General features: G+C 51.4%; 1 protein-coding gene across 1 annotated transcript in view; it reads left to right on the plus strand.

The window, feature by feature from the left end:
* The first annotated feature begins 9,009 nt into the window (after positions 1-9,009).
* OLFM1 (olfactomedin 1) overlaps positions 9,010-18,142 on the plus strand; it is a 94,654-nt gene continuing 85,521 nt past the window's right edge. The window contains exon 1 of the mRNA XM_072125806.1: positions 9,010-9,165. The gene's annotated coding sequence lies outside the window, so the exon portion shown is untranslated. The remainder of the gene's footprint in view (positions 9,166-18,142) is intronic.

Here is an 18,142-nt window from a genome sequence, read left to right on the forward strand (position 1 = left end):
CGTGTAATCAGTGCAGGGGGCGCTGCGTGTAATCAGTGCAGGGGGCGCTGCGTGTAATCAGTGCAGGGGGCGCTGCGTGTAATCAGTGCAGGGGGCGCTGCGTGTAATCAGTGCAGGGGGCGCTGAGCTCGCTCAGTTTTGGCTTGTGATTTCAAGTGGCTAGTGAACTTAAGTGGAGTTGAAAAAAGCGGAGTTTTGTGTGTGTTAAGAGTGAATCTGTTGTTTGGGTGATTGTGGACTGAGTATATAGGTAGTAGCAAGGCACTTTTCTTAGTGTCACAATTTAAATAGATTTTTTTTTCCTTTCTTTGCCTGGTCTGCTAATTGGGAGGAGGGATTAGTGTTCACACCTGATAAATTAAGGTCTAGCAACTCACTTTTGAGCTCGCTCAGTTTTGGCTTGTGATTTCAAGTGGCTAGTGAACTTAAGTGGAGATGGAGATGAAAAAAGCGGAGTTTGAAAAAGAGAAGTCCACAGATCTGTAAGTAACCTACATATCTCTTGATTTATATAGTTATCACAGTTTTGTTACTAGGATATGGCTAGCAGGATTGGTGGTATGCTCCAGTGCACACTCTGCCGCATGTATACACTGCTGGAGCAGGAGTTCCAGGGTGAATACCGCTGTGACAGATGTGCCCATATTTTTCTACTAGAAGCTCGTGTTAGAGATCTGGAGGAAGATATTGCACGGCTGCGAGCAATTGACAATCTTGAGAGGAGTATGCTGCTCACTGAGCAAGCAATAAGCGGGGTAGAAGTGGAGGGTGGAGAGGTAAGCCAGCAGGGTCAGGTGAGTAGCTGGGTTACTGTAACTAGAGGGAGTAGGAAGGGGTCAAAGAAAAGGAAGGCCAACTCTGACTCTGAACATCCAAGCAAAATTGCAAAATTGTGCAATGATGTCAGGACGTCAGTGTCAGAAATGGCAGCCCTAGCGGATCCTGCTCTCCCTCACAGCCGGGGGAGCAGACCAGCTAGTAGTAGGGTGGATGGGAGTGCAGGCAAGCCAAGGCAGCTAGTGGTTGTAGGGGACTCTATAATCAGGAAGACGGATAGAATAATTTGTCGCCAAGACCGCCTCAACCGAATGGTTTGCTGTCTCCCTGGTGCCAGGGTTCGGCATGTGGTGGAAAGGGTGGATAAATTATTGGGAGGGGCTGGGGATGACCCAGCTGTCGTGGTCCATGTTGGTACCAATGACAGAATAGATGGTAGGTGGAGGAGCCTGAAGAATAATTTTAAAGAACTAGGTTCAAAGCTTAAGGAAAGGACCTCCAAGGTAGTATTCTCCGGAATCCTACCTGTGCCATGCGCTACACAGAGCAGACAGCGGGAGCTCAGGGAGTTAAATGCATGGCTCAGATCCTGGTGTAGAGCAGAGGGATTTGGGTTCCTAGAGCATTGGGCTGACTTTTCACTGGGGTGCAACCTGTTTTCCGCAGATAACTTGCACCTAAATGGAAGGGGGGCTGCTGTGCTGGGGGAGAAGATCCTAGCAGGGGTGGCGGAGTATTTAAACTAGGATCGGGGGAGGAGGAAAAGAAAGACACTGAAGGGGTAGACAGGTCAGAGAGGGGGCAGGTTATGTTGGTGGGTGGTGATGTGGGCGGTGTATGTGGGACCAAGGCGGTGGATAAGGAGATCCACAAGTTGCAGAACAGTGGTGAGGATATATGTGCCAGTAAAATTACTTTAAATCAGACAAATAACTGTGGAAAATTAAATTGTATGTTCACAAATGCCAGAAGTATCACAGGCAAAATGGGCGAGCTTGAGGCTCTGATATTAGAGGAACAGTTAGATGTTGTTGGTGTAGTAGAGACATGGCTTCATGCATCGCATGATTGGGGTGTTAATATTCAAGGTTTTACACTCTTTCGGAAAGACAGGGCAAATAGGAGGGGAGGTGGTGTATGTGTATATATAATAGGAGGGGAGGTGGTGTATGTGTATATATGTAATAGGAGGGGAGGTGGTGTATGTGTATATATGTAATAGGAGGGGAGGTGGTGTATGTGTATATATGTAATAGGAGGGGAGGTGGTGTATGTGTATATATGTAATAGGAGGGGAGGTGGTGTATGTGTATATATGTAATAGGCGGGGAGGTGGTGTATGTCCGTATGTAATAGGAGGGGAGGTGGTGTATGTGTACATGTAATAGGGGGGAGGTGGTGTATGTCTGTATGTAATAGGGGGGAGGTGGTGTATGTCTGTATGTAATAGGGGGGAGGTGGTGTATGTCTGTATGTAATAGGGGGGAGGTGGTGTATGTCTGTATGTAATAGGGGGGAGGTGGTGTATGTCTGTATGTAATAGGGGGGAGGTGGTGTATGTCTGTATGTAATAGGGGGGAGGTGGTGTATGTCTGTATGTAATAGGGGGGAGGTGGTGTATGTCTGTATGTCAGAAGAGACTTAAAAGCGATTGTGAATGAGTCAGTGGTCTCAGAAGAGTGTGAGGAGGCTGAAACTTTGTGGGTTGAAATTCAAAGCCAAGAGAGCTTTGAGAAAATTATTTTTGGTGTAATTTATAGACCCCCTAACATCTCTGAGGAAATAGAGGGTCACCTATATAAACAGATGGAGCGGGCTACACAGGGGGGGACCGTAGTGATAATGGGAGACTTTAACTTTCCAAATATAAATTGGGGTCAGGGCTCGTCTTCATCTGTGAAGGGGAGACATTTTATGAATTTTCTTCAGGATAATTTTATGTTGCAGCTTGTAGAAGATCCCACAAGAGGTGACGCATTGTTGGACCTTGTGATTTCTAACAATGAGGAGATTGTCCAAAACGTCAGTATCCGGGAACCCCTTGGGAACAGCGATCATAATATAATTATTTTCCTCTTAAACTTTAAAAAGCAGAAACAGGTGGGAAAATCGAAAACTTTGAATTTTAAGAGGGCTAATTTCCAAAAATTCAGGGCTGCAATACAGGATATAGACTGGGATCAGATACTGTCACATGGTGATACTAATGTTACATGGGAGAAATTCAAATCTATCCTGGGTCATTATACTTCTAAATTTATTCCAATAGGTAACAAGTATAGACGGGCTAGATTACACCCTGCGTGGCTTACAGCTACAGGTAACAAGTATAGACGGGCTAGATTACACCCCGCGTAGCTACAGCTACAGGTAACAAGTATAGACGGGCTAGATTACACCCCGCGTAGCTACAGCTACAGGTAACAAGTATAGACGGGCTAGATTACACCCCGCGTAGCTACAGCTACAGGTAACAAGTATAGACGGGCTAGATTACACCCCACGTGGCTTACAGCTACAGTTAAAAGGGCAATTAATGAGAAAAAGAGGGCATTTAAAAAATATAAATAAGTGATAGAATAATAAGTGACAGCCAGCATGGGTTTACTAAGAATAGAAGTTGTCAAACTAACCTTATCTGCTTCTATGAAGAGGTGAGCAGGTGCCTGGATGGAGGAGCAGCTGTGGATATTGTGTTCTTGGACTTTGCAAAGGCATTTGACACTGTCCCTCATAGACGCCTGATGGGTAAAATTAGGGCTATTGGTTTGGCAGGAATCATTTGCAATTGGATTGAAAACTGGCTGAAGGATCGTATCCAGAGAGTTGTGGTCAATGATTCCTACTCGGAATGGTCACCAGTTATGAGTGGTGGACCTCAGGGTTCTGTGCTTGGCCCACTACTATTTAATATATTTATTAATGATATAGAGGTAGGAATTAATAGCACTGTGTCTATTTTTGCAGATGACACCAAACTGTGTAGTGTAATACAGTCTATGGAGGATGTTCATAGGCTGCAGGGTGACTTGGACAAACTGAATGTTTGGTCATCCACTTGGCAAATGAGGTTTAATGTGGATAAATGTAAGGTTATGCACCTGGGGGCCAATAATCCAAAGGCAAAATATGTCCTTGGGGGAGTAAATCTGGGAGAGTCCCTTGTTGAGAAGGACCTGGGGGTACTAGTAGATCATAAATTGAATAACAGCATGCAATGTCAATCAGCTGCCTCTAAAGCTAGTAGGATCATGTCATGTATCAAAAGTGGAATGGACTCTCGTGATAGGGATGTGATATTACCACTGTACAAGGCACTGGTTTGGCCACACCTGGAATATGCTGTCCAGTTCTGGGCAACGGACCATAAAAAGGATGCCCTGGAGCTGGAGAGGGTTCAACGTAGAGCCACAAAACTGATAAGGGGTGTGGAGGGTCTTAGTTATGAGGAAAGATTAAATCAACTAGATTTATTTAGTCTAGATTTATATAAATATATGAATGGTCCATACAAAAAATATGGTGGTAAGTTGTTCCAGATTAAATCAAATCATAAGACGAGGGGGCACTGTCTCCGTCTGGAGAAAACCAGGTTTAATCACCGGAGGCGACAGGGCTTTTTTACTATAAGAACTGTCACTCTGTGGAATAGCTGAGCTCAGGCGCTGGTCACAGCAGGGACAGCAGAGAGCTTCAAGAAGGGTCTAGATGCCTTTTTACACCTAAATAACATTGATTGTTATGCTATATAGGATTGTTTCCCCTAAATCCCTTCCTCATCCAATCCCTACCCTTCCTTGATTGAACTTGATGGACAAGTGTCTTTTTCAACCGTATAAACTATAATCGGTGCAGGGGGCGCCGCGTGTAATCGGTGCAGGGGGCGCTGTACATATAATAAATTGGGGTGCTGTATTTGCTATCATTCATTCCAGGGAACTATATAGTATCTGTTGGGAACTAAAGTATGAGGGGCCCGGAAACCTTGTCAGTTAGGGTCCCCAAATTCCCACGTTACGGTTGCGTTTCCTAATGCAATGCTGGCTCACAGGGGTCGCGCCTCGATCTGTAGCAAGCACCCGGGGCAGGGCACCGATCGGGGTGACCTCTGGCCGCGTTCACACACTACCTCGCGTTTTTCAAAGGCTTTAGCCTGGATCACACACTGAGGTAACATTACGTTTCCATTGCATTGGCTAAAACGCAATGTTCCTTAAGCATGTGATCAAAACGCATCAAAAAACGTGACTTAATACACTGCGTGAACACTCCCTCAGAGCGCCTTCCCACCTGCCGTTTTTGTTGCGTTTTTAAAATGTTGCGCGGCGGTGGTGCCTGTGGCACTCTACTGACACGTTTTTCCAGACTTCAAGGGGCCACACAGGCGTGGGCTTTCAATTATTAGGAGCTGGAGAATAATTGCACTAGTCGCAGAGCGCACATACAATTTTCAAACCAAAATACAATGTTTCTCACCTACATACAAAGAAATCCGTACCTCCTTCCAATGGCGGCGATAAAGCGAGGAAACCTCTGGTGACTCATGAGGCCGCTTCTTCTAATGCACCACAAGGAGAGTCACCAGGCAGCCGCTCCCCCGGAAACCAAGTACCTTCCACTATTGTTCCTCCTCACACAGTGGCCTGCTCCGCCCTGCCCTCCACCTGAGAACAGACACTAGTGTACCGCCTGGAGGTAGCGCTCACACGTACCGCAGCGCTAGGGCACCGTCTGGAGGATGCGCTCACACGTACCACAATGCTAGGGCACCGCCTGGAGGGTGCGCTCAAACGTACCGCAGCGCTAGGGCACCGTCTGGAGGATGCGCTCACACGTACCACAATGCTAGGGCACCGCCTGGAGGGTGCGCTCAAACGTACCGCAGCGCTAGGGCACCGCCTGGAGGGTGCGCTCAAACGTACCGCAGCGCTAGGGCACCGCCTGGAGGGTGCGCTCACACGTACCGCAGCGCTAGGGCACCGCCTGGAGGGTGCGCTCACACGTACCACAATGCTAGGGCACCGCCTGGAGGGTGCGCTCAAACGTACCGCAGCGCTAGGGCACCGCCTGGAGGGTGCGCTCAAACGTACCGCAGCGCTAGGGCACCGCCTGGAGGGTGCGCTCACACGTACCGCAGCGCTAGGGCACCGCCTGGAGGGTGCGCTCACACGTACCACAATGCTAGGGCACCGCCTGGAGGGTGCGCTCACACGTACCGCAGCGCAAGGGCACCGCCTGGAGGGTGCGCTCACACGTACCGCAGCACTAGGGCACCGCCTGGAGGGTGCGCGCACACGTACCGCAGCGCTAGGGCACCGCCTGGAGGGAGCGCTCACACGTACCGCAGCGCTAGGGCACCGCCTGGAGGGTGCGCTCACACGTACCGCAGCGCAAGGGCACCGCCTGGAGGGTGCGCTCACACGTACCGCAGCACTAGGGCACCGCCTGGAGGGTGCGCGCACACGTACCGCAGCGCTAGGGCACCGCCTGGAGGGTGCGCGCACACGTACCGCAGCGCTAGGGCACCGCCTGGAGGGTGCGCGCACACGTACCACAGCGCTAGGGCACCGCCTGGAAGGTGCACGCACACGTACCACAGTGCTAGGGCACCACCTGCAGGGTGTGCTCACACCTACTGCCGCACTAGGGCACCGCCTGGAGGGTGTGCTCACACCTACCGCAGCACTAGGGCACCGCCTGGAGGATGCGCTCACACGTACCACAATGCTAGGGCACCGCCTGGAGGGTGCGCTCACATGTACCGCAGCGCTAGGGCACCGCCTGGAGGGTGCGCTCACATGTACCGCAGCGCTAGGGCACCGCCTGGAGGGTGCGCTCACACGTACCGCAGCGCTAGGGCACCGCCTGGAGGGTGCGCTCACACGTACCGCAGCGCAAGGGCACCGCCTGGAGGGTGCGCTCACACGTACCGCAGCGCAAGGGCACCGCCTGGAGGGTGCGCTCACACGTACCGCAGCACTAGGGCACCGCCTGGAGGGTGCGCGCACACGTACCGCAGCGCTAGGGCACCGCCTGGAGGGTGCGCGCACACGTACCACAGTGCTAGGGCACCACCTGCAGGGTGTGCTCACATCTACCGCCGCACTAGGGCACCGCCTGGAGGGTGTGCTCACACCTACCGCAGCACTAGGGCACTGCCTGGAGGGTGTGCTCACACCTACTGCAGCACTAGGGCACCGCCTGGAGGCTCACATGTACCGCAGCGCTAGGGCACCACCTGGAGGGTGTGCTCACACGTACCGCAGCACTAGGGCACCGCCTGGAGGCTCACACGTACCACAGAACTAGGGCACCGCCTGGAGGCTCACACGTACCACAGAACTAGGGCACCGCCTGGAGGCTCACACGTACCACAGAACTAGGGCACCGCCTGGAGGCTCACACGTACCACAGAACTAGGGCACCGCCTGGAGGCTCACACGTACCACAGAACTAGGGCACCGCCTGGAGGCTCACACGTACCACAGAACTAGGGCACCGCCTGGAGGCTCACACGTACCACAGAACTAGGGCACCGCCTGGAGGCTCACACGTACCACAGAACTAGGGCACCGCCTGGAGGCTCACACGTATCAGAGCGCTAGGGCACCGCCTGGAGGCTCACACCTACCGCCGCACTAGGGCACCGCCTGGAGGGTGTGCTCACACCTACCGCAGCACTAGGGCACCGCCTGGAGGGTGTGCTCACACCTACCGCAGCACTAGGGCACCGCCTGGAGGCTCACATGTACCGCAGCGCTAGGGCACCACCTGGAGGGTGTGCTCACACGTACCGCAGCACTAGGGCACCGCCTGGAGGCTCACACGTACCACAGAACTAGGGCACCGCCTGGAGGCTCACACGTACCACAGCGCTAGGGCACCGCCTGGAGGCTCACACCACCACAGCGCTAGGGCACCGCCTGGAGGCTCACACGTACCACAGCGCTAGGGCACCGCCTGGAGGGTGCGCTCACCCGTACCACAGCGCTAGGGCACCGCCTGGAGGCTCACCCGTACCACAGCGCTAGGGCACCGCCTGGAGGCTCACCCGTACCACAGCGCTAGGGCACCGCCTGGAGGCTCACGCGTACCACAGCGCTAGGGCACCGTCTGGAGGGTGCGCTCACACGTACCGCAGCGCTAGGGCACCGCCTGGAGGCTCACGCGTACCACAGTGCTAGGGCACCGCCTGGAGGCTCACACGTATCAGAGCGCTAGGGCACCGCCTGGAGGCTCACACGTATCAGAGCGCTAGGGCACCGCCTGGAGGCTCACACGTACCACAGCGCTAGGGCACCACCTGGACGGTGCGCTCACACGTACCACAGCACTAGGGCACCGTCTGGAGGCTCACACGTACCACAGCGCTAGGGCACCGCCTGGACGGTGCGCTCACACGTACCACAGCCCTAGGGCACCCCCTGGAGGCTCACACGTACCACAGCACTAGGGCACCGCCTGGAGGCTCACACGTACCACAGCACTAGGGCACCGCCTGGAGGCTCACACGTACCACAGCACTAGGGCACCGCCTGGAGGCTCACACGTACCACAACGCTAGGGCACAGGATAGCCTCACATGTGCAGAGTGCAGGGAGGTGTCACACAGGACAGCCTCACATGTGCAGAGTGCAGGGAGGTGTCACACAGGACAGCCTCACATGTGCAGAGTGCAGGGAGGTGTCACACAGGACAGCCTCACATGTGCAGAGTGCAGGGAGGTGTCACACAGGACAGCCTCACATGTGCAGAGTGCAGGGAGGTGTCACACAGGACAGCCTCACATGTGCAGAGTGCAGGGAGGTGTCACACAGGACAGCCTCACATGTGCAGAGTGCAGGGAGGTGTCACACAGGACAGCCTCACATGTGCAGAGTGCAGGGAGGTGTCACACAGGACAGCCTCACATGTGCAGAGTGCAGGGAGGTGTCACACAGGACAGCCTCACATGTGCAGAGTGCAGGGAGGTGTCACACAGGACAGCCTCACATGTGCAGAGTGCAGGGAGGTGTCACACAGGACAGCCCCACATGTGCAGAGTGCAGGGAGGTGTCACACAGGACAGCCTCACATGAGCAGCACCTGCAACATATCCTTCTCTTCTTTACCTCCTGTGTCTGTTGTCTGCTACTAAGGATGTCTTCTGTATAGTCTACTGTACATTATGCAGGGCCTCCTACTATACAGGAAGTAGTCGTGTCAATGAGCAGAGGGAGGGGCACAGAGGTCGAGCAGCACAGGAAAAGGAAGCTGCCTGCAGACCATGTGCTCCTCTGCCTCCACATGTATGTCTGCAGCTTTCTATAGGCTGCTTTGATCTCCAGCCCTTGCCCCTCCTTTGCTGTATAGGAATGAGGCATTGTGAGGGCATGTACAGCATGGAGGGTAAGTGTACAATAGCACACAGTACACAGGCTTTATCATGTGTATATTCGGATATATTAATGGGTGTGTGATGATTTCTGTGTATAAGATGCTGTAATTGTGCTTTATTTGTGCATTATTAGAGATGTATGTAGCGGTATTATTTATATATGTATTTCTTTACCACTGTCTGTATATACCATATATGATCATATTGCTAGTATATGCTGTCACTAGTGAAAATGTCCCGGAGAATCAGTGCGTGTTCACACATTGCAGTTAAAACTGCATCACGAGTGCATCGTAAAGAAGCGCTTCCATTTAGATGCCGTTTCCATATTTAACATGGTTCACCCGTAAAATTAGAAACTGCACCAAGAGTAACAGCAACAGGTCGGGGCAGCTTCTATCTGCATTTTGGGAATGCTGCCTAAGGCCAGTGGCTCAGACCGTGGTCGGTTCTGGCATCTGGTTTGGGAGGTGCTGCCAGCAGGAGGAGGAGACTGTTTGTGCAGTGTGTACAGGGCTATAACACTTCTACCCGCCAACATGAGTGTAACGTGTCCTACGGGATAGTGCCCACTTACATAGCGGACGGTGGGGTGCTAGACTACAGGACATGTTGACCCCTAGGCTCCGCCCCTCTTTGTGACTTGTATTGTGGCTGAGCGTCTCAGCTATTGCGCCATTATGTAGTCCTGTCCTGCAGGTATGATGTGGCAGTGTAATACAGTGCTAGTGTGCGCTACTATATATGGAACTACTACAGTTGTGTAGACACTATTATGGGGCACATTTACTTACCCGGTCCTGTCACAATCCCCGCTGTGCGTTGTCCGACGATCATGGACTCCGGTGCAATTCATTAAGATTGTCTGCCTGATATCCTGCATGTGCCGCTTCCCCGCTCAGGTCCCTGGAGTTCACCTTCTTCTTCCTGGTGCATGTGAGTGCATTGTCCGTGTATAATGCGCTGTGCGGGGAGTCACTAAGATCCTGCCCCGATATCCTGCATGTGTCGCTTCCCCGCTCAGGTCCCTGGAGTTCACCTTCTTCTTCCTGGTGCATGTGAGTGCATTGTCCGTGTATAATGCGCTGTGCGAGGAGTCACTAAGATCCTGCACCCGATATCCTGCATGTGTCGCTTCCCCGCCCAGGTTCCCGGAGTTCACCTTCTTCTTCCTGGTGCATGTAAGTGCATTGTCCGTGTATAATGTACTGTGCGGGGAGTCACTAAGATCCTGCACCCGATATCCTGCATGTGTCACTTCCCCGCTCAGGTCCCCGGAGTTCACCTTCTTCCTGGTGCATGTAAGTGCATTGTCCATGTATAATGCGCTGTGCGGGGAGTCACTAAGATCGTGCGCCCGATATCCTGCATGTGTCACTTCCCCGCTCAGGTCCCTGGAGTTCACCTTCTTCTTCCTGGTGCATGTAAGTGCATTGTCCGTGTATAATGCGCTGTGCGGGGAGTCACTAAGATCCTGCGCCCGATATCCTGCATGTGTCACTTCCCCGTTCAGGTCCTCGGAGTTCACCTTCTTCCTGGTGCATGTATGTGCATTGTCCGTGTATTATGCGCTGTGCGGGGAGTCACTAAGATCGTGTGCCCGATATCCTGCATGTGTCGCTTCCCCGCTCAGGTCCCCGGAGTTCACCTTCTTCTTCCTGGTGCATGTAAGTGCATTGTCCGTGTATAATGCGCTGTGCAGGGAGTCACTAAGATCCTGCGCCCGATATCCTGCATGTGTCGCTTCCCCGTTCAGGTCCCCGGAGTTCACCTTCTTCCTGGTGCATGTAAGTGCATTGTCCGTGTATAATGCACTGTGCGGGGAGTCACTAAGATCGTGTGCCCGATATCCTGCATGTGTCACTTCCCCGCTCAGGTCCCCGGAGTTCACCTTCTTCCTGGTGCATGTAAGTGCATTGTCCATGTATAATGCGCTGTGCGGGGAGTCACTAAGATGGTGCGTCCAATATCCTGCATGTGTCTCTTTCCCGCTCAGGTCCCTGGAGTTCACCTTCTTCTTCCTGGTGCATGTAAGTGCATTGTCCGTGTATAATGCGCTGTGCGGGGAGTCACTAAGATCATGCGCCCGATATCCTGCATGTGTCGCTTCCCCGCTCAGGTCCCCGGAGTTCACCTTCTTCTTCCTGGTGCATGTAAGTGCATTGTCCGTGTATAATGCGCTGTACAGGGAGTCACTAAGATCCTGCACCCGATATCCTGCATGTGTCGCTTCCCCGCTCAGGTCCCCGGAGTTCTCCTTCTTCTTCCTGGTGCATGTAAGTGCATTGTCCGTGTATAATGCGCTGTGCGGGGAGTCACTAAGATCCTGCACCCGATATCCTGCATGTGTCGCTTCCCTGCTCAGGTCCCCGGAGTTCTCCTTCTTCCTGGTGCATGTATGTGCATTGTCCGTGTATTATGCGCTGTGCGGGGAGTCACTAAGATCCTGCACCCGATATCCTGCATGTGTCGCTTCCCCGCTCAGGTCCCAGGAGTTCACCTTCTTCTTCCTGGTGCATGTAAGTGCTTGATTTAATTGTTAAATCCTGCGCTCAGTCCGAATCCCTTGGATCATCTGACGGCCCACCCCCCGATTTCTGTTGCATGAAAGCCGGAACCAATGCGCCAGAATCCAATCGCCTGCCACTCAATCCCCTTCTAAATGCCTGTCCCAGCAGTGCGTTCCTCAAAAAGTTGGGACTCTCGACGGAAATGCGGCCGTGGGACCCTTAGTAAATAAGCCCCTTTGTAGCACTATTATTGAGCACATGGTGGCGCTATCATTCAGGTACCATAAGGCACTTTGTAGATTCTGTATCAGGGGAGGACATTGTTATCTTCCAGTACAGAACTACAGGGGGACTCCTCATTTTTGGGGTTTTGGCCCTTCTCATGTGTGCAGTGACCTGTGCAGGGGGCGCAGATCCACCAGTACTGGCGCCGGGATCTCATGGATCTGCCGCAGACGGTGTAATAAATGCGCCATCACTTCCAGTGATTTCTAGGTGCGGTAGAAAACAGTCCGCAGCCTCCCCTCCCCCTATACGCTGCTGATTGTACCATCACGTATGGATTTTTACCAACCACAGCGGGAAATAAATTGCTTCCTAGCAGCCCTGCAGATTCCTGCTGCCGCTTATATGAAAATAATACCGCCAGGTGTGCACAGAGCAGCCGCCTCTTATATGTATAAATATAATACCGCCAGGTGTGCACAGAGCAGCCGCCTCTTATATGTATAAATATAATACCGCCAGGTGTGCACAGAGCGCAGCCGCCACTTATATGTATAAATATAATACCGCCAGGTGTGCACAGAGCGCAGCCGCCACTTATATGTATAAATATAATACTGCCAGGTGTGCACAGAGCAGCCGCCACTTATATGTATAAATATAATACCGCCAGGTGTGCACAGAGCAGCCGCCACTTATATGTATAAATATAATACCGCCAGGTGTGCACAGAGCGCAGCCGCCACTTATATGTATAAATATAATACTGCCAGGTGTGCACAGAGCGCAGCCGCCACTTATATGTATAAATATAATACCGCCAGGTGTGCACAGAGCAGCCGCCTCTTATATGTATAAATATAATACCGCCAGGTGTGCACAGAGCGCAGCCACCACTTATATGTATAAATATAATACCGCCAGGTGTGCACAGAGTGCAGCCGCCACTTATATGTATAAATATAATACCGCCAGGTGTGCACAGAGCAGCCGCCTCTTATATGTATAAATATAATACCGCCAGGTGTGCACAGAGCGCAGCCACCACTTATATGTATAAATATAATACCGCCAGGTGTGCACAGAGTGCAGCCGCCACTTATATGTATAAATATAATACCGCCAGGTGTGTACAGAGCAGCCACCACTTATATGTATAAATATAATACTGCCAGGTGTGCACAGAGAGCAGCCACCACTTATATGTATAAAGATAATACCGCCAGGTGTGCACAGAGCGCAGCCGCCACTTATATGTATAAATATAATGCCGCCAGGTGTGTACAGAGCAGCTGCCACTTATATGTATAAATATAATACCGCCAGGTGTGCACAGAGCGCAGCCGCCACTTATATGTATAAATATAATACCGCCAGGTGTGTACAGAGCACAGGAGCCACTTATATGTATAAATATAATACCGCCAGGTGTGTACAGAGCGCAGCCGCCACTTGTATGTATAAATATAATACCGCCAGGTGTGCACAGAGCACAGGAGCCACTTATATGTATAAATATAATACTGCCAGGTGTGCACAGAGCGCAGCCGCCACTTATATGTATAAATGTAATACCGCCAGGTGTGTACAGAGCACAGGAGCCACTTATATGTATAAATATAATACCGCCAGGTGTGCACAGAGCGCAGCCGCCACTTATATGTATAAATATAATACTGCCAGGTGTGCACAGAGCAGCCGCCACTTATATGTATAAATATAATACCGCCAGGTGTGTACAGAGCGCAGCCGCCACTTATATGTATAAATATAATACCGCCAGGTGTGCACAGAGCGCAGCCGCCTCTTATATGTATAAATATAATACCGCCAGGTGTGCACAGAGCGCAGCCACCACTTATATGTATAAATATAATGCCGCCAGGTGTGTACAGAGCAGCCGCCACTTATATGTATAAATATAATACCGCCAGGTGTGCACAGAGCACAGGAGCCACTTATATGTATAAATATAATACCGCCAGGTGTGCACAGAGCGCAGCCGCCACTTATATGTATAAATATAATACCGCCAGGTGTGTACAGAGCGCAGGAGCCACTTATATGTATAAATATAATACCGCCAGGTGTGTACAGAGCGCAGCCGCCACTTGTATGTATAAATATAATACCGCCAGGTGTGCACAGAGCAGCCGCCTCTTATATGTATAAATATAATACCGCCAGGTGTGTACAGAGCACAGTAAAGGGTTAAACATGAGCTTTATTGTGTAAACATCACTAAGTGGTTAAAATGTGAGAACTTTCTTATATTGGGAAATCCCTTTAATAATCTGCTTGTTGCTGTGTTTCTTGTTGCAGGATGTGTAGGTGACACTGTTATGGGGGGATGTGTAGGTGACACTGTTATGGGGGATGTGTAGGTGACACTGTTATGGGGGGATGTGTAGGTGACACTGTTATGGGGGATGTGTAGGTGACACTGTTATGGGGGGATGTGTAGGTGACACTGTTATGGGGGGATGTGTAGGTGACACTGTTATGGGGGGATGTGTAGGTGACACTGTTATGGGGGGATGTGTAGGTGACACTGTTATGGGGGGATGTGTAGGTGACACTGTTATGGGGGGATGTGTAGGTGACACTGTTATGGGGGGATGTGTAGGTGACACTGTTATGGGGGATGTGTAGATGACACTGTTATGGGGGATGTGTAGGTGACACTGTTATGGGGGGAGGTGTAGGTGACACTGTTATGGGGGGATGTGTAGGTGACACTGTTATGGGGGGATGTGTAGGTGACACTGTTATGGGGGATGTGTAGGTGACACTGTTATGGGGGGATGTGTAGATGACACTGTTATGGGGGATGTGTAGGTGACACTGTTATGGGGAGATGTGTAGGTGACACTGTTATGGGGGGATGTGTAGGTGACACTGTTATGGGGAGATGTGTAGGTGACACTGTTATGGGGGGATGTGTAGGTGACACTGTTATGGGGAGATGTGTAGGTGACACTGTTATGGGGAGATGTGTAGGTGACACTGTTATGGGGGGATGTGTAGGTGACACTGTTATGGGGGGATGTGTAGATGACACTGTTATGGGGGGATGTGTAGATGACACTGTTATGGGGGATGTGTAAATGACGCTGTTATGGGGGATGTGTAGATGACACTGTTATGGGGGGATGTGTAGGTGACACTGTTATGGGGGGATGTGTAGGTGACACTGTTATGGGGGATGTGTAGGTGACACTGTTATGGGGGATGTGTAGGTGACACTGTTATGGGGGATGTGTAGGTGACACTGTTATGGGGGGATGTGTAGATGACACTGTTATGGGGGGGATGTGTAGGTGACACTGTTATGGGGGATGTGTAGATGACACTGTTATGGGGGGGATGTGTAGGTGACACTGTTATGGGGGATGTGTAGGTGACACTGTTATGGGGGGATGTGTAGGTGACACTGTTATGGGGGATGTGTAGGTGACACTGTTATGGGGGATGTGTAGGTGACACTGTTATGGGGGATGTGTAGGTGACACTGTTATGGGGGATGTGTAGGTGACGCTGTTATGGGGGATGTGTAGGTGACGCTGTTATGGGGGGGATGTGTAGGTGACACTGTTATGGGGGGGATGTGTAGGTGACACTGTTATGGGGGGGATGTGTAGGTGACACTGTTATGGGGGGATGTGTAGGTGACACTGTTATGGGGGATGTGTAGATGACACTGTTATGGGGGATGTGTAGGTGACACTGTTATGGGGGGAGGTGTAGGTGACACTGTTATGGGGGATGTGTAGGTGACACTGTAATGGGGGATGTGTAGGTGACACTGTTATGGGGGGGATGTGTAGATGACACTGTTATGGGGGATGTGTAGATGACACTGTTATGGGGGATGTGTAGATGACACTGTTATGGGGGATGTGTAGGTGACACTGTTATGGGGGGATGTGTAGATGACACTGTTATGGGGGATGTGTAGGTGACACTGTTATGGGGGGATGTGTAGGTGACACTGTTATGGGGGAGGTGTAGGTGACACTGTTATGGGGGGATGTGTAGATGACACTGTTATGGGGGATGTGTAGGTGACACTGTTATGGGGGGATGTGTAGGTGACACTGTTATGGGGGAGGTGTAGGTGACACTGTTATGGGGGGATGTGTAGATGACACTGTTATGGGGGGGATGTGTAGGTGACACTGTTATGGGGGGGATGTGTAGGTGACACTGTTATGGGGGATGTGTAGATGACACTGTTATGGGGGATGTGTAGATGTTATGGGGGGGATGTGTAGGTGACACTGTTATGGGGGGATGTGTAGGTGACACTGTTATGGGGGATGTGTAGATGACACTGTTATGGGGGGGATGTGTAGGTGACGCTGTTATGGGGGATGTGTAGGTGACACTGTTATGGGGGATGTGTAGATGACACTGTTATGGGGGATGTGTAGATGACACTGTTATGGGGGGGATGTGTAGGTGACACTGTTATGGGGGGGATGTGTAGGTGACACTGTTATGGGGGGGATGTGTAGATGACACTGTTATGGGGGGATGTGTAGATGACACTGTTATGGGGGGGATGTGTAGGTGACACTGTTATGGGGGGATGTGTAGATGACACTGTTATGGGGGATGTGTAGGTGACACTGTTATGGGGGGATGTGTAGGTGACACTGTTATGGGGGGATGTGTAGATGACACTGTTATGGGGGATGTGTAGGTGACACTGTTATGGGGGATGTGTAGGTGGCACTGTTATGGGGGGGATGTGTAGATGACACTGTTATGGGGGGATGTGTAGGTGACACTGTTATGGGGGATGTGTAGGTGACACTTATGGGGGATGTGTAGGTGACACTGTTATGGGGGGATGTGTAGATGACACTTATGGGGGGATGTGTAGGTGACACTGTTATGGGGGATGTGTAGGTGACACTGTTATGGGGGATGTGTAGGTGACACTTATGGGGGATGTGTAGGTGACACTGTTATGGGGGGGATGTGTAGGTGACACTGTTATGGGGGATGTGTAGGTGACACTTATGGGGGATGTGTAGGTGACACTGTTATGGGGGGGATGTGTAGGTGACACTGTTATGGGGGATGTGTAGGTGACACTGTTATGGGGGATGTGTAGGTGACACTGTTATGGGGGATGTGTAGGTGACACTGTTATGGGGGATGTGTAGGTGACACTGTTATGGGGGATGTGTAGGTGACACTGTTATGGGGGATGTGTAGATGACACTGTTATGGGGGATGTGTAGGTGACACTGTTATGGGGGATGTGTAGATGACACTGTTATGAGGGATGTGTAGGTGACACTGTTATGGGGGGGGGGATGTGTAGGTGACACTGTTATGGGGGGATGTGTAGGTGACACTGTTATGGGGGGATGTGTAGGTGACACTGTTATGGGGGGGATGTGTAGGTGACACTGTTATGGGGGGGATGTGTAGGTGACACTGTTATGGGGGGGATGTGTAGGTGACACTGTTATGGGGGGAGGTGTAGGTGACACTGTTATGGGGGATGTGTAGATGACACTGTTATGGGGGATGTGTAGATGACACTGTTATGGGGGGGGATGTGTAGATGACACTGTTATGGGGGGGGATGTGTAGATGACACTGTTATGGGGGATGTGTAGGTGACGATGTTATGGGGGGGATGTGTAGATGACACTGTTATGGGGGATGTGTAGATGACACTGTTATGGGGGATGTGTAGATGACACTGTTATGGGGGGATGTGTAGGTGACACTGTTATGGGGGGGGATGTGTAGGTGACACTGTTATGGGGGGATGTGTAGATGTTATGGGGGAGGTGTAGGTGACACTGTTATGGGGGGGATGTGTAGGTGACACTGTTATGGGGGGATGTGTAGATGACACTATTATGGGGGATGTGTAGGTGACACTGTTATGGGGGGATGTGTAGGTGACACTGTTATGGGGGGGGGATGTGTAGATGACACTGTTATGGGGGGATGTGCAGGTGACACTGTTATGGGGGGATGTGTAGGTGACACTGTTATGGGGGGATGTGTAGGTGACACTGTTATGGGGGATGTGTAGGTGACACTGTTATGGGGGGATGTGTAGGTGACACTGTTATGGGGGATGTGTAGGTGACACTGTTATGGGGGATGTGCAGGTGACACTGTTATGGGGGGATGTGTAGGTGACACTGCTATGGGGGGATGTGTAGGTGACACTGTTATGGGGGATGTGTAGGTGACACTGTTATGGGGGGGATGTGTAGGT

This window comes from Engystomops pustulosus, chromosome 9 (genome assembly GCF_040894005.1).
Source record: "Engystomops pustulosus chromosome 9, aEngPut4.maternal, whole genome shotgun sequence".
Lineage (NCBI taxonomy): Eukaryota > Metazoa > Chordata > Amphibia > Anura > Leptodactylidae > Engystomops > Engystomops pustulosus.